The sequence below is a fragment of the Schistocerca gregaria genome, chromosome 1 (genome assembly GCF_023897955.1).
Source record: "Schistocerca gregaria isolate iqSchGreg1 chromosome 1, iqSchGreg1.2, whole genome shotgun sequence".
NCBI lineage: Eukaryota > Metazoa > Arthropoda > Insecta > Orthoptera > Acrididae > Schistocerca > Schistocerca gregaria.
Window position 1 is genome coordinate 679,062,988 of NC_064920.1, and position 18,488 is coordinate 679,081,475.

General features: G+C 43.0%; 1 protein-coding gene across 1 annotated transcript in view; it reads left to right on the forward strand.

Annotated features, from left to right (window-relative positions):
• The window catches only part of LOC126363182 (uncharacterized), a 1,127,484-nt gene that overhangs the window by 555,116 nt on the left and 553,880 nt on the right, over nucleotides 1-18,488 (forward strand). The window lies entirely within an intron of this gene.

Here is an 18,488-nt window from a genome sequence, read left to right on the forward strand (position 1 = left end):
CCGCCGTTTTTTCTCGAAGTTCGGGGCTTTATTTTGAAAAACCTGCAAAAAAATTATGATTCATAGTATTGCCCATCGCTGGCCACTATGTAATAGAATTCTACCCTTGAATGACGTTTATTAATTTTCTATCTTCATACTCGCAGAAGCCATGCGCAAAGTAGTTTCATATAAATAGCTATGCCATGAGCGCATAATTATTCTTTGTAGTACTCTCTCTGGTGGTTGTTAGAAAAAAGCATCCGAGATTGTCTTCGTGCCGATTAGCCTGAGAATTGTTTGAAGAATTATAATCTGAATATTGAGATTTATGACAAAAGATTACTGATACGGAATTGTACGATTAAAAGGGATATATGTATTGCACCTTCATACAAAAGGTGTGCAACACTTTACATTGTTTGACATTTGAGAATTAATGATATCGATATATTGCGTAGTTGTTAATCAGAAGGGAACTTCCGAAAGACTGGGTACGAAACTGCATTTAATAATCCAAGAGCTCCATTACTTCTTCGGAAGGTTAAACGTCATCAAAGCCAAATATCCGCTTGATCTGAGGTTTCCCGACTGATTATACAACGCTCCCAAAAATACGAGACATTTTATTTGTACAGATTAGCAGACTACCTCAAAGCACGAGCCTGCAGAGAAGAAGAATCATCGCCTGATTTCATTCTAACAAGTAAAATTCCTGAATTGTTTTGAGTGACTGATTTATGACTGTGTTTCCCATTATGAATGATTGATTGCTCGAACGAATTGAGAACTACATAACTACATTCATAGGAGGAAAAATTACAACTACATTCTCCCATCTTTCGGATAGCATACGAACCTCGTTGCGGAGAAACTGGGCGTCTTTCGTGGGAATCCATGAATCGATTCAATTTTGCAGTTGTTCATATGATCAGCCATTCTGTATGCCATTGATCGAAAACGGTAGTAGTCAGAGACAGCAAGCTATGGAGAATACGGCGGGAGGGATAGGACTTCTCATTTGAACGTTTCCATGTATATTTTGGCGGGTTTTGCGATATGGGGTCGAGCACTGACCTGCTGCAAAACTAGCTTTTCGTGTCTATTGCTGTATTGTGTCCGTTTGTGTTTCAGTGCTGGGCTCGAACGCATCAATTGATTTCGATAATGTTGTCCTTCGTCTGTTTCAGTAGCTACGAAAATGTTCTGTCTTCCCCCGCCATGCCGGTCTTCGACATCAAAATCACGGTTCTTAAGGCGTTGAAAACATTCTCTGCACGTTCTTCCACTAATAGTTCCTTCACCATTGGTCTTACCCAGCATTTTAAGAGCCACAGCTGCAGATTTCTTCATGTTAAAGCAGAAAATTAAAACTTCCCGCAAATGGCGAGAAATAGGTACGTAAGTTGACATACTTAATCGAGAATAACCTTAAATCGACTAATATTTTTATGGCATTATGTTTACAGATGCCTGAGCTTATTATATTACACCTATGACCAACCACCTGAACCCCACTTGCCGATACTGCCGTCTGTTGCAAAAATATGTCTGGATGCAGTGACAGCATTACGATCTTGCGCAGTAAAACAATTTCGGAAAGAGAAATTTAGTATTTCAGCCCTCTCTTTGTCATCTTCCCATTCGGTGCCAGTAGGGTTACTGAGCGTTTGAATAGATTTCGATCTGAGATGTAAGATCAAAACTTCTTCGGGTTTTTAGCCAAATTGATTCCAAAATTTTACTTCCGAATTCGTCGAACGCGCGTCTCATTGCTCTCCTTATGGTCTTTTTCACTTTGTTCAACTTTGGTCTGTCAGCAATTTTTTTACTTCTCTTGAAGCTGTCATGTTATTTTTGTGCATGTAGCAGTTTTCTTACGGGGCGATTAAACCACGGTGGGTCCTTCCCATCCCAAACTTTCTCGGAGTACATTTGTCTAAGGCGTACTGAACGATGCATTTGGTTGTGCTTCCGTTTGTGCTACACATATTCGTCCCCAACACTGAATATTTGATTTTTGACTGCTCAGATTTGCGTACTTCCACTCTTGTCGTTGATGCCATCACAGCTTTATGATGGTTCAGATGGCTCTGAGCACTATGGGACTTAACATCTGAGGTCAGCAGTCCCTGTGGCCGAGCGGTTCTAGGCGCTTCAGTCTGGAATCGCGCGACCGTTACGCTTGCAGGTTCGAATCCCGCCTCGGGCATTGATGTGTGTGATGTATTTAGGTTGGTTGGGTTTAAATAGTTCTAAGTTCTAGGGGACTGATGACCTTAGATGTTAAGTCCCATAGTGCTCAGAGCCATTTTGAACCATCAGTCCCCTAGACTTAGAACTACTTAAACCTAACTAACCTAAGGACATCACACACATCCATGTCCGAGGCAGGATTCGAACCTGCGACCGTAGCAGCAGCGCGGCTCCGGACTGAAGCGCCTAGAACCACTCGGCCCTTCTCTAAGTTAACTGATTCGAAAAGTTCAAGTCTGTATGTTTCTTTGAGGTCTAAGACGTTACCATCATGAATTCTCTGACTATCTGCTCGAACTAATTTTTGGTGAAGACATTCAAAATAATGTCACACGACTCCCTGTCTCCAGCACCAGATAGATCACATGCCTCTCCCATTCTATACCTGGCAGTTGGTCGACTCCCCCTATCACAACAGCGTGATCAGGTAGCTTATTCACTGTGACTAACTGTGCATCAGGAGCTGTCAATCCATTTATAGCAGGAGAAGCACATCTTTAGCTTCGCTAGTTCTTCTGAATCATGTTGTAGTTAATTCACAGACCTGTTTCATATGAAAGTTTTAAGAAATCACATACCTGATTGCAAAGTTTTGTGTGGTAAATAAAATTTGGTTACAATTGAGTATACTGTTGTAAGAAAAGTGATTAGCATGTGTTAGTTTCGTTGTTCTTCGAGTTTGCTGTCATGGAATTCGAAAACCACGATAATTATTCATTAATTTTGACCAGTTTAAAATTTGCTTCAAGTTCAGATCAGTGCCGTCAGAATTATGTGATGTGTTTTTGAGATTTATCGAATAACGTATAACAGAATTTCTGAATTTCCATGTTAAAGTTATAGTTTCACAAGTGAGTCTTAAAAAGTGTTAACATCGCTGAAGTGTCGTGATTGTGGGAGATGAGTCATTGAAGACGGAAGTTTCTAATTTCTAGATGCTGCGAAGAGAATTGCTGAACAAGCAATAATTACCATGTAATCATTTGCTCACACCTGACCTAAGTTAAGAATGGGTGGTTTGATGTCATTAGTTTCTGTAGTGCTCCAGAAAACGGGAACGTAACGGACGTTTTTCAGTATTGCATTTTGGTGTTTACTCAACATTAATCTCCACCATGAAATTGCTAAGACGACGCTACTGCTGGGGAGACACCAATCGCATCGTGCTTAGAGTGAGACATGCCGATATGGTTTGCTTTTTCTTTGGGAGGGGGGGGGGGGCGAGAAATTTGAACGATAGTGCCTACTAAAAGCTTTTAAACTATGGGTAAGAGCCTGATGGACTCCGTAGTCTGCTCCCTTCAACCCCCACAAACCAACCAACCAACCAAATTATTGGTTTTTCTTCACTTATTTTCGACAACGCATCTCATCTTCCATTACGATGACGTAAGGTCTCTCCAAGGGGAAAAAGAACATAGAAATTTTGGCACGTCTGTGACTTCTTATTGTCATCTGGAGGAAATGCTCTACGGATGCCGATTTCAAGCACCAGAAGGTATATTTTCAGTGAGGAAGTGAGGGCCGCACCAAACGAATAGGCAAGACACTGTAGACGTCGTCTTGAGAACTGTGGTTAAATTTCCTTTTCGGACAGCCAGATTTAATTTATGAGTGACTTCATTACATCGTTTAAGGCAAATTTCGGGATAGTTCCTTGGAAAGAATACCGCCGATTTTCTTCCCCACTCCAAGCGCGCGCTGCCTTTCTAGTGACATCATCGTCGATGGTACAGTAAACCCCCAATCTTCTTTCTTCAGACTGCAGCAAGAAAATACTGGAATAAAAAAGTTTGGTGTCTGCACTATGGTTTTGGTTAGGTTTTCTCTCGTGAATCAATTGGTTTTCACGACCTGTCAAAACATTTCTGCCCTCTAGTTCTTCCTATCCACTACGTTATCTCATAAATATAATGCAGTGTTATTAATTGGGAAGTCTAAGTCATCACTGTAACTTTTCTTGTTTGCAATTCTATACTAACTACAAATGTGATATTATTATTCGTGTGCTGGAACACTGAGCTCTTAGTTTATTCGGTATGTTGTTTTAATCTTCTTCATGATCGTTACGTTACTTGATATTGAAAACAGCCTGACGCTGGTCTTCCATTCGACACGTAACTGACCGGAACTTAATCACAAATATGAAATGTTTTTGATTTTTTTGGTTGAGTAATTCGTTAAAAGCCGTGTGTATTACGTTTCCGACCGTTTAGACTTTGCAACTAGTAAATCACTCAATGTCATCGCAGTTTAGTGTGACACAGTTTTGTCATGTAAATTGTCAGCTCTGTAGATATAGATTTTTGTGGTTAATTCACTTACAGCGAACGTTCCTGAGAACGCATACTTACGTAATTCCTCTTCAGACGGAGTGAGCAGCTTCAGTAGGTAAAGTTTGATGCGATAGTTCCAGTATTAATATGATATTTTGTCCCCAAATTAAGGGGGACCATACGAAAAAGAGAAGGAAGCTAAGTTCCCCCTGATGTAAATATCTTGTGCTGTGTTTCTTCGTATGAAGTTCGCATGCGTGTTATCAGTGTCACTACCTGACTACATTCAAATTCAGTATCCCTCTGCCGAGCCCTGCAAAGGAGGTAATTACACTTTACCGCTCAGAGGAAAATTTAATTAAAGCCGTACACTCCGCTATAAATATTAATGCGGTCGGTTATTTGAACAAGTCGGCACATTCTAAGAATGGACTGCAGTGTACAGCTTGTCTGATGATTGTTTCAGCGGTACTAATTTAATTTCCAGAAAGAAACCATCTTTGCTTCTCTGAGCAGTATTTTTCCTGAGTTCTACGAGAAAAATTTGCGCTAATTGTTGAAGCAGCCAGACTGTCTTTCTCTCGATGTGAGACTAAAACACATTTGATACATAATTTTTAGACATTTTGAAACCCCCTTTTTTATCGTGAATCATAGTGTTGCGTCATTTTAGAGTTGTGGATCTCTTCCGTAGCAAGCAAACCACTTCCATGCGAACGAAAATTATATTTGTGACTGGAAGGTTATAAAGTTGAAAATGGATAGGTCAGGTTCCTCGTAAAATGCAACAACGAAGTTGCCAGTATTCTCTGAAATTCTTGACATCCGTGATTGGAAGGACAGAGAATCAGGAAAAAAAATGCCAGATTTACCATACTTCACATTAGAAGCTTTACGACGTGTGTACCAGTTTGTCATACAGACACGACTATATTACGTGTCTTAGCCCTTTTAAATGATGTTCCTATAGTCCTCTGTCATTGTATTTTGCAATCGACAGAAATTCCTCTCATTAATATTCCTTACTGTATTCCCAGCAGCCTATTCATGTTTCCGCTGATCACATCGACGTTGAGCTCCCGTAAGCTGCTCCTCCCGTTCCTGCTCCGCCTCCGTTTCACTCAATGCTGAGAGTACCGTCTTCTTTAGAGTGACGATCTAAATGCTATTCCCATGGATTCTGTCGAAGTCTTAACTGTTCCACTGTACCACTTGTCAATCACTTCGGTGGTATTTTCTTAAGTGTTCTCGGTTTTCTTGGCTGTATTTCAGTCGTGTATCATCTTTTGCTTACGTTTAGTGCCACACCGTCCCTGTTGACTACGGTATCTAAAATGTCTTAGGTATCCTATATATGACAACCGTAATTTTCTTTCCATTGGAAGCGGCGTATTCCTGACTTACTACTTGATAATTGACGTGTTACCGTGGTAGACGTATAGAGAGACGACTTTCTAACTATTAGTTCTACTTATTCATGTTTATTATTGGCTCAAAATCTAGGGAAGTAGTATGAACAGTATGTTTTCACCAGATATTTTCAACCCAATTGCACAGAATTCATATAGTTCCTGATATTTAATTAGCTGTTACTAATTTGCCTCATGAAACTGTCACCCGCCTCGCCACAAATCCATAATACGCTCTCTGGCAAAGGTGCGATTATTTTCTCGGCTTCAGAGTATTTAACTTTAGGTGGACTGCTTTGCTTCATCCAGCAGACGGCTGTGATCATACTGACACGCCATCAAGAGACAGAACCTGAAACATTCTATAATGCAGCAGTTGATGTTGTACCGAATGCCTGTGAGCATAGCAGGAGAAGTGGACGCTACGCACGCTCACAAACGGCTTGTCTTTCTATTTAAAGTGAGTGAAGAGTCATCAAGGTATCAAATACTTTTCTGATCCGAAAACTCCCATTTGAAAAGCTGTGGGACCACTTAGGACACCTTGTTAGTTGTGCAAATATTCCACAGATCCTGTGGCAAGCTGTAATACAAACAGCGAGATCCAGCTTCTCGTGGAGATCTGTCGGCAACAGCCGGCCGGGGTGGCCGAGCGGTTCTAGGCGCTACAATCTGGAACCGCGCGACCGCTATGGTCCGAATCCTGCCTCAGGCATGCATGTGTGTGATGTCCTTAGTTTAGTTAGGTTTAAGTTGTTCTAAGTTCTAGGGGACTGATGACCTTAGAAGACAAGTCCCATAGTGCTCAGAGCCATTTGAACCATTTTTTGTCGGCAACACACACGCCTACCTGGCAGTGAAGCGCTGCGACACGCCATGGGTGGGTTGCCTAGAACGAGCTAAGTGCCGACCAACGTGGATAAGGTATGGGTGAACTTTTTATACGGCTACAGCCCCGATGTGGTCCTCTTGAACGCGTGAGAAGATTTGGTGACTTGGTGAAGGTAAGACCGTGGATCCATCAGTCTCAGAAGCGACAGGTAGTGCCGTGCGACTGGCCCCTGATGTCTTTAGGAGCCTCTGACATTATATGTAACCTCCGTCCAAGATCCGCCTGTCGTGACATCTAGGCGACTAGCATCTGTTTTCTCGTAACTTTCCATGTAGTTCGCGTTGCTTTTCACAGTAGTGTCAATTAAAAGCCCTTATTAACCATTACGATATGTTGTTTACATTTAAAACCAATTTTTTTACATAGGTTTACATTTTTATGTCCTTTTGTTTCCGTAAACAATTACATCCCAGCTACCTAGCTGGTACAGCGACTGCTCTGAATGCTACAATGTGTGTACTCGCAAAATGTTTGTTGTAGTCTTTCTTCGTATCCGGTAATTGTTAGAAAAAGGCATCGTCTGGTTACTAGTTGGTAGCTAGTATATCTTAGCGCCTCGAACTCTTAGTAATTGTCCACTTAATGGGGAACACCTGGCGAACTGCATGTGACACTACAGCTTATTTTTGGCGCAGTAAAACCTTTTAGGTTTTTATGCATTGCTTTTAGCTCTCGTTGATAATAAGGGAGTACTAATTTCCTAGTGAATCAGTGTACTATGTTATTGCCAGGCAATTAGGGTACAGTTAAGGAAGATTAATACACCAACTGGCCATTAAAATTACTACACCCTAATGGCGGCGTGCAATTACGTCAAATTATCATGAAATGTATCACCTAGTTGGAAATGCAAATGATAAGCACTGAAACGCAATCGCACAAAGTAGGTGGAACTAACTTTATCTGCAGTCTGTAAATAAGGAAAGATTACGCAGCAGGCTTCTCATTCTGGAATCGTATGTGAATGTTGTTTGTTTGTGAGAAGGTGGTGGTACGCGCTGCGTAAGAAAGAGAAACGTCAACCAGAACGTGTTTGAATTCGACGATTGTAAGATCATGAACCATCGAGATTACAGTTTACTGTTATGCGCTGTTGCTGCTCGCTTTGGTAGGTATCTCACGGTTATCATGCGAACATTGACTCGACGGCTAGAGAAGTGTCGAGGAGGATCTCAGGCACCCTGCGCGATTAGCGCCCGATATCACGGAATCGCTGTTCGGTCGACCGTCCAGGTGCTTTCAGCCATGTCGCGCACCGTGAGTTAAGAAATGGGCTTGTTTACAGCAAGGCATGAATCCCTCACCCACAGTTCGACGACCTTTCACTACATCAAAACGGCAAGCCGACAGTGGTGCGCCCAACACCACCACGACGCACAAGAGAGACACGGTGTGGTCTTTTAAGACGAGATCTCGTTCATCGCACAGAGTTAGGATGGGCTATCCGTGAGTAGAATGTACGAGAAGATCGAACGTTACCAGATCGCATTTGTCATCGTCATACAGACCCAACAATTGGTCTTATGGGGTAGCGTGCCATTGGGTGCGTAAGAAGATAGCTCTGCTTCTTATGGCCAGTGATTTAGGCAGCTTGGGTTGAATTTGCGACACGCTAAGGACAATGCCTGTTCCCTAACCTTCGAGGGCTCCGTGACGTTATCTTTCGGCAAGACAATAAGGCCTCATTGTGTCTGTGCTGTCCTCGCCAACTACGTTACAGAAGGTGTTCGCCGAGATTTTTCCGACTCGCCAGCTGCGTAATATGACTGAAATTCGGTTACAAACAGACCGACATTCGTATGAAATACCGAAACAATCTGAAAACAGATAATATTGTTTCTGGGAAACCCGAGACACCGTCGCAGGACGACGGGATGACCAGATATGCTGATTACGTAGGCAAGTCGTAAGTACTCAGGTGTCAAAAACAAAAGGTCGAAAAATTCTTAACGAAGTTAGGACATGCACTCTATGAAAAAAAAAAATCCACGAAGGAATTATCCAAATTGGTAGACGTGACGTACGTGGAGAGAGAAACAAACGATAATAGTTTCAGGAAAAGTGGATGTTTTATTCAAGAAAAAGAACTTCACAAATTAAGGAATTCAGTAATGCGTTGGTCCATCTTTGGTGCGAACGCAAGCAGTCATTCGTCTTGGCGTTGATTGGTAGAGTTGTTACATGTGATAATGCTCCATACGTTCTCATTTGGGAAGATATCTGGTGACCTTACTGCTGAAGGTGCGGTTTGACAAACATGAAGACAAGCAGTAGAAACTCTCGCTGTGTACGGGTTGACGTTACTTTGCTTGAAGTGTAAACCAGTATGGCTCGTCATGAAGGGCAACAAAATGGGGAATAGAATATCGTTACCATACTGCTGTGCTGTAGGGGAGCTGCGGATGGCAGCGAAAAAGGTGTCCTCTTATGAGAAGAAATGGAACCGCAAACCATCACTCCTCTTTGTCGGGCTGTATGGCCGACAGCAGTCAGATTGGTATACGACCACTATCTCCAGACGCGTCTTCGCTGGCCATCGGGGCCTGGAATCTCTTTGACTGGAGTAGAATTATCTTCATGGATGAGTGCCGCTTCGAACTGAGCCTCCAAGACCAACGAAGACTGTATGGAGACGCCAAAGACATTATTGCGTACCAAGCCGTCAGCCATCATACGGTCCTACAAAGCGGACTTACTAAATACAGTTTTCCGTAATTCCTTCACGAAAGAAGATGAAGTAAATATTCCAGAATTCGAAACCAGAACAGCTGTTAGCACGAGTGACATAAAAGTAGACATCTTAGGTGTTGCGAAACAACTCAGATCACTTAAGAAAGACAAGTCTTCCGGCCCAGATGGTATACCAAACAGGTTCGTTTCAGAGTATGCAGACACAATAGCGCCTTTCTTAGAAAACATATACAACCGCTCACTTGACGAAAGGTCTGTTCCTAAAGACTGGAAAGTAGCACAGATCATACCAATATTCAAGAAAGGAAATAGGAGTAACGCATTAAATAACAGACCCATATAACTGACCTCAATTTGAGGTGGGATTTTGAAGCATATTATTGATACATATCCAACAAGGATTCAAAAATATCGTTCGTGTGCAACACAGCTAGCTCTTTATTCCCATGAAGTAATGAATGCTGTCGACAAGGGATCTCAGATCGATTCCATATTCCTAGATTTCCAGAAGGCTTTTGATACCGTTCCTTACAAGCGACTATTAATCAAATTGAGTGCATGTGGATTATCATCTCAGTTGTGTGACGGGATTCGTGATTTCCTCTCAGGGAGGTCACAGTTCGTAGTGATGACGGTAAATCATCGAGTAGAACAGAAGTGTTATCTGGGGTTCCGCAAGGTAGTGTCATAGGCTCTCCGCAGATCCTAATTTACATAAATGATCTAGGTGATAATCTTAGCGGCCCCCTTGGATTGTTTGCAGATGACGCTGTAATTTAGCGTCTAGTAAAATCATCAGATGATCAATTCCAATTACAAAATGATCTAGAGATAATTTCTGTATGGTGCGAAAAGTGGCAATTGGTACTAAACGAAGAAAAGAGCGAGGTTATCCATTTGGGTACTAAAAGAAACCCGATAAATTTAGGGTACACGATAAATCGCACAAATCTAAGGACTCTCAATTCGACTAAATACCTACGAATTACAGTTACGAGCAACTTATATTGGAAAGACCATATAGATAATATTGTGGGGAAGGTGAAACAAAGACTGCGCTTTGTTGGCAGAACACTTAGAAGATGCGACAAACCCACTAAAGAGACAGCCTACATTACACTTGTCCGTCCTCTGCTGGAATACTGCTGCGCAGTGTGGGATGACATCGAAAAAGCGCAAAGAAGGGCAGCTCGTTTGGTGTTATCGCGCAATAGGGGTGAGAGTGTCACTGATATGATACGCGAGTTGAGGTGGCAGTCACTGAAACAAAGGCGGTTTTCTTTGCGGCGAGATCTATTTACGAAATTTCAATCACCAACTTTCTCTACCGAATGCGAAAATAATTTGTTGACACCCACCTACGTAGGGAGAAATGATCATCATAATAAAATAAGAGAAATCAGAGCTCGAACGGAAAGATTTGGGTGTTCCTTTTTCCCACGCGCCATTCTCAGTGGAATGGTAGAGAAGTAGCGTGAAAATGGTTCGATGAACGCACTGCCTGGCACTTAAGTGTGAATTGCAGAGTGACCATGTAGATGTAGATGTTCAACGACAAGTGGTAGTCTGGGGTGCAGTTTCTTTTCGTAACAGGACCCGTTTGGTTGTCATCCACGGCACCCTTACAGCACAACTGTACGTAGTCGATTTTCTACTTGCCGTGTTGTTGCCCTTTATGGCAAGCCTCCCTGGCCTTACAATGCACACGGTGAGAGTTTCTTTATTTTGTCTTCATACTTGGCGTACCCAGCCCAGGACAGCAAGGTCTCCGGATCTCTCTCCAATTGAGAACATTTGGAGTATTATGGGCAGGGACCTCCAACCAGCTCGAGATTTTGGCCATCTAACTAGTCAGTTGGACAGAATTTGGCACTATAACCCTCACGAAGACGTCCAACAGCAGTGCCAAACCGAATAAGCGGTTGCATAAGACCCAGAGGTGGGCGAGCGCGTTATTCCCTTGCACAATTTGTGTAGCTCCTTCTCCCGAAAAAACTCATGCAATTTTTATGAAATGGTAATCTTTCCTATATCTGTGCATGTATATTACATCTACCAATTTCTGTCGTATGTGTCAATTCCTTCGTGGTGCGCCTCTTTCTTGAGTGAACAAAGCAAAAGCGCACAGCGCTTACCCATCGCAGGTATGCTGTCAATTAGGAAAGAGGGAGGGAACTTTTGACCAGCACGTTCTGTGGATCTTTCATTAGAAACCTTGCCGTCTTAGGTTGCGCCGGCCGGAGTGGCCGTGCGGTTCTAGGCACTACAGTCTGGAACCGAGCGACCGTTACGGTCGCAGGTTCGAATCCTGCCTCGGGATGGATGTGTGTGATGTCCTTAGGTTAGTTAGGTTTAATTAGTTCTAAGTTCTAGGGGACTGATGACCTCAGACGTTAAGCCGCATAGTGCTCAGAGCCATGTGAACCATCCTAGGTTGTCTAGACTGTAAGGGCACCCTTGGCCGGTGGTTGCGATTAATTAATTCTGGCGTAGAATTGAAGCAGCACGAAATGACACGCACGTATCTTTCTCCCAACCTTAGTGCTACTCGATGACCAACCGGGTTATAGCCATTGTTGTGGTTAGTGGTGGCTGCTCTGTGTACTAAACTGCGCGTCCTTTCTACATTCAAATCACGTACAAATTTAATCAAACGTTCTGCCTGCTATACAGTATACAAACATTACATAAAGTTTTCTTTTTGGTACCCTGTACGGTTTTGGAATTTTAATGCCCAGCAGCGTATTACGAGGAAAGCTACAAGTATCTAATGCAGATTAAGTAGTTGTAACTTTATCGGCGAGAGACAGATACGCGAATTGACTGCTGTAGTTGCGGAGGTGGCAACCGCCCTCGCGCCTGGCCGCTGCGAATGCCGACGCAGAGCTTAGAGGTGAGGTGCGCTGCGGTGAAGTGGCGCCGCGGGCCGCCTTAGGTCGTAGGCTGGCGCCGCGGCGCGGCAGCGGCCGTCGCCCGCACTGCCCATCGATCGCGGCGCTGCGGCAGCTCGCAGAGTCGGCAGGCGCGCCATGCGACACCCCGCCGGCTCCTACCGGCTCTGAGCCGTCGCGCGCATCCTGAGCGCGGCGCGCCGCCTCGCCTCTGAGACTGGCGATCGTGTCCGAGAGGGCCGCATCGCCGCTGTAGCCAGAAACACGTTTAGTCGTACCTTATCCACGTTGATCCGCACTTGACTCGTTCTAGGATATCCATCCGCGTCGTGCGTCAACCCTTCAGTTTATGTGCCTTCTGCACGTAGTATATGTACTGCATTTATTATTTCGTTGTTTGGTTGTTTTGATTCACTAAAATGTGCGAGATCGCGTGCCCATACGATAGTTTCGGTTGGCCCTGGCAGAGCATGGTGTATTTTTAATTTCTTGGAAGACGAATAACGACTTGTAAGTAGCCATAAAAAGTTCCAATTCAGACCCTGTTAAACATCCTCTTGAAAGGAAAACATCTGATTACACTATGTCCTTTCCTTTTCCTGAGAGCCTGAGGAGAGGGAGGACAAAATCCTTGTCCACGCCGGTTATTCATTTATTGACATGAACAGAGAAATGAAGCAAAAGGTGCACATTAGAACAATAATTTACTGTAGGAAACAGTTCGAAACAGAGCAAGTCTCATTGCTTGCGAAAATATTCTTTACAAAGTCGTCATTTATCTTAGCCACCTTTCCTTTTCTGTGTTCACTTATTCTTTCCCTTCTTCCTCCAAGTGTTTTCCTTCCCACTCCTGCTTCGTACATCCTCTTTCCCTTTTCTTTTGGTTATCCAAATATTTTTCACATGTCACGGAAGTGGTGCGTCCCCCCCCCCCCCCCCCCCCCCCCCCCACCGCAGACAGCATTTAAGTCGCCATTTGGAGCTACGACACATTGGTGGCGATACAGAAGACCAGCTACTTAGTGACACGTCAAAACTGTATGCACTGAAATAAAACCTGTCATGAAAATATGAGAACCTTATCTCACCAACCACTCTGGAGTTCATCTGAACTGGAACGTTAATTGGTGACTCAGCTTCTCCACTACTCGGGCAGCGCTTCACAAAAATTCAAACGCCGCGGTGCCCTATTGCGCAATCACACACTCACTATAAATGTGAAACAAACTGTCAGGACACCGATATAAACGTTTTCTGGGTATGGTACCGCGTCATATTGTATAAAACTAATGCTGGAGAAAGACCAACGTTAGGGCCACGATTGCAGCGGCCTCCTTATGGGTCTACTGGTCATGATACCCAGGAAACTTTTACGTCGACTGACTCTGGCCACAGGAGCCTAGGCAGTTGTGTCAGGACACCTTTTACAGCCGCGACTAATCATGGTACTAAATACATCCACTTGATGGTAGAAAAATGAGATTACTTTGTTAGAAAACGACCATTTACTATCAGTCAAGTTTTCTCAGTTTCTTCAGAAGAGTTGTTTACATTTTGTGCAAAATATTTCGACCACCGACCAGCCGAGTTTTGAGGTTGTGTGTACTTGGTGTCGGGACTCCAAACACTGTGAACTATTGTTGGCTACGCGCCGCTATTTCTAGCTGACTGTGACTTCGACTACTCACGCCCAACACGTCCTTTCATGCACTTTGGTTTTTAAGAGACCCCATTGAAACACAAAATCTCACAAGGTATCGCAGCGCTGGAGGATGTGATGGTCTGCGATATCTGCCGCACCCCAAGTCCTATTCAAATTTTGTTTTATTTTTGAATTGAAAAAGACTTGTTTGTTTACTAGGTTTCCAACGTATTAATTGCGATGAGTTTCTTAATTACACTGTGCCAGAAACTGGGATTTTTTACCACGATACTAGTCTCAATATGTTTGATTTCATGATTACATTCGGGCGGTGCTCCGTGACATCTAATAATTTATTTTGTTGTTTTATTTCGTGTCCCTGATGTTCCTTGCATCTCCCACGTAAGACATGCTACATTCGTATAGGATGCGGTACACACCCGGCTTACAGAGATCTAGCCGTCTTCAACCTTACAAAGACAACTTACCTTTGTTGACTGGAGCGAAATACACGGATGATGCCATGTTTCCGTAGGAGTCTACGGATCTTTCCGGACAGTGGACCAGAATATGGTAAGATAAGTGATTCTTGTCGCCTCTGTCTGAGTCTCAACCTGTTTATCTCAAGCATTCTTGATTTTGCCTGCAACGTCAGCTCAATTTGACGGTCTGAGTGCCCATTTCTTCGGAACACAAACTTAGTTGGAATTCATGGGTGAAACTTCACTTAGCTGTAAGTGCCTCTATGGACCAGTATCTTTAGCATCATACTTTTCTGTAACGGTTCGTGATGGCTCTAGGCGCGGAGATACGGAATCAGTGTGCCTAGGTTTTCTATACAGACTTGACCAAAGGATCTTCTGTTAACTAAAACATACAGGAAATGTAGCTGCACCCCCTTCTTTAAGTTCCATCATGATCTTTATAGTAGATTAAATAGAGTTTAAGTGAACCTGGCGCTTTTCAACATTTTTCATCCCATGCGGCCACACCACTAACGTACCGACCACGTATCGATAGAAAGGCACAGGTCTGAACTTGGCGAATACCAGTGACTTTGCTTCGTTGCGCCACGTATAGATTCAACACTTTTTAGCACTCTTCGTCTTCAGGCCGCAAGTGGCCCATATAGACCATCCGACCGCCCTGTCATCCTCATCTGAGGATGCGGATTGGTGGGCGTGTGGTGAGCACACCGCTCTCCATAGGTTCACGAAGACAGACGATAACGGACTACCCATCACAGCCCAATCGATTTGTTCATAATATTTTCTGTAGAACAGGAAATACATATTCTTCCGCTGAACATAGGTAATTTGAGCTCATCATTTACCCTTTCAGACGTATTGTAGAAAAATAAATTTTTTTTGCCCTATAGTTGTTACTTTGTTACGAAAAAATAACGAAATGATGTGGGAGCACTGTTTTAAGGCATACCATAAGACAATCAAATGGCTATGTATGGTTTGCATATACCGTTAGATAGTTATGGCAAGCATGGGCGATGCTGAGGCGGCGAGACGCCTGCAATCCTCAAACCCATCTTGGGACTGAAATTGTCAGGCATGGAGATTTAATCCAGCGACGGAAAAGCAAGGCAAGGACACTCCATAAATATCAAAGACACTGGTGTAAATTAGAAATCGTGTAGGTTGTCGTTGAGTTACGGTTTACATAACGTTTGCCCGGTTTCAGCTGAGACGCCTGGACAATTATAATTAAGTAACCGCTGGATCCCAAACGGAATCAAGGCAGTAACATTTTTCGTGCAATTGTACGTGACCGCTCTCCACTAATTCTTTCAAAACGCTGTTCTTCCATTTCGTGTTAAGTGCTTAAATCTAATAACATCATTAGATGGGCAGTGCATTTGTTCGCTTGTAGCATGTGCATGTAGTCCATAGTTTCCTCATAGCGTTTCATGATTGTTCTGGCGTATGAACAACATAAACCAAGCCCCTGTGGTAAAGAATGCTACGCGCTACTACTTTGGTGATGCCTAAGTTATTTCGCAAATCCTATTAACGAGTTTGTGCGACTTACTAGGTGCATAAAAATGTTATTTTAGGGGAACGCTAATCGCATATGAAGAACAAAAATTTCTAGGCATCCTGCTCCGCCCTAGAACCTTCCACAGTTGCAGTTGGTCGAAACCGGCAAGCTCGTCGAATATACTGGTCGTTGTTGTCGTTGTGAGGTGACTGCTGTTTGTAATTTGATCTGCAGCCACAGACAAGCACAGAGTTAGGAATGTAATGTATCCTATTCCCCAAAGAGCTAAGTAGAACCTTGCACCAAGTTTATTGATGACAGCTCGTAGCATGCCGGATATATGGAATGGGTTGGTTTGACAAGTGTTTCATTGTGCGTGGTTTTCTACATCTACATCCGTACTCTCCAAACCACTGTAAAATTCGTAGTAAAAGCTGCTTAACACAACACCACACGTTCGGTTTCCTCTCTGTTCCAATCGTGTATGGAGCGCGTGAAGTACTACTGATTGTTGCCGCCGCTGCTGCTGATGATGATAATGATGATGATGATGATTGGTTTATGGGGCGTTCAGTTGCGCGGTTACCAGCGCCCGTAAAAAGTCCCAATCTTTACGGAGTCCAATCTCGCCACGTTCACGAATGATGATCAAGTGATGAGAACAAAACACACACTCGGACCCCGGCAGAGAATATCCCTAACCCGGTCGGGAATCGAATCCGGGACGCCGCGATCCGGAGGCAGCAACTCTAGCTACTAGACCACGAGCTGCGGATTCTGATTATTGCTGAATGGCTCTGTGTCCGCTGTAATTAGTTCAATGCCGTCTTCTCTATCCTTTCTGAAGCAATATTTATGAGGATGTAGAATATATCTAGACACTTCATGGAATACTGGTATACGAAATTATATAAGTAGGTTTTCGCGGGATGTCATTTATCTTCAGACGTCCGCAAATTCGTATTTTTGAACATTTCTGTGACACTCTGCCATGTGTCAAACAAACCTGAGGCCATTCATAGGCCTTTTCTGCGTATTTCAATGTTCTGAATTACTCTTATTTCGTATGGGCTCCACACACTTCATCAATATTCTAACGTGGGAGATGTATTTGTAAGCAATCTTCTTCGTAGACGGACACTTTGGCAGCATCCTTCCAGTGAACTGAAATCTGCCATCTGCCTCATCTACGGATGAGCCTAAGTGATGTTTCCATTTCATATCCCTATAAAGTGTTGTAACAGAGTCTACTGAATCATTTGTGATTCACTGATGTTGTAATCATAGGATACTACTTCTCTGCATTTTATGAAATGCACAATTTTAAATTATAGTAGTTAACAAGAACTCGCCCTTCTTGCATACTTAGCTTTCTGTTTATATGCACAAGCGTGTTGCGCCTTTTTGTCAAGGCATCCTATAAGATGTACAGGAAGATTCATGCTTTTTCGCTTTCACATGTTGGTTATTGAAAATGATTCATATGGCTCTGAGCACTATGGGACTTAACATCTGGGGTCATCAGTACCTAACTAACCTAAGGAAATCACACACATCCATTCCCGAGGCAGGATTCGAACCTGCGACCGTAGCGGTAGCGCGGTTTCAGAGTGGAGCGCCTAGAACCGCTCTGTCACATCGGCCGGTTGTTGCTTATTGGATTTATCTGAGTTCACATACATATGTTATAATAAAATGAACATTTACATACACGAAAGCTTCTAACACATCACTTGAAGATCATGTGGGAAATGGGCTGAAAGTCGCAAATTTTACATTTATGAACGTTTAAAGCAAGTTGCTGATCTTTGCACTATTCGGAAATCTTATCAAGATCTGCTTGGATGTTTGTGGATCTTTTTCACACAACACGTCTCGACCCAGTGTGTCATGTAATTTTCTCAAGAGCCTGCCGTAAAATATGGGTGTAGGGAAGCAAGCACGTACTGGTATGCCTAGTGTGACGAGCGATCTATTACTGATTTTTCTATGGCGCTCGGTCAAGTTCAGACCGGCAGCGACTAACACATGCCGCGAAGAGACGAACTTAGAGATAGTACAATAATCTTATGCAAAATTAAACATGTATATATTGTTACAAAACGTTGCCAGGTTGTGTATAACTAAGCCACTGTCAAAGGTTTCGCGTTTCAGTATTATCAGATATATAGTTTATTGAAAAATCCAGTTTTTACGAAATTTTAAACGCGCGTAATATTGAAGTTAGAGACTTTTACCTTAGAATTAGGGTCCCATTATCATAAAAACGTATGGTAGAAGTTTTCATGAAGTACATCATTTACTTTTTGATTTATTAAGTAAGAGCCTATTTCATGCCAAAAACGGGAAAAAGTAGTTCCTAGTAAAGATACAAAGCTGAAATGACAGAACTGTATTTGAAATAAGCAATAATGAAACTGTACCAACTTTCGCTGTGACTTTGTAGTTTAATAAACGAAC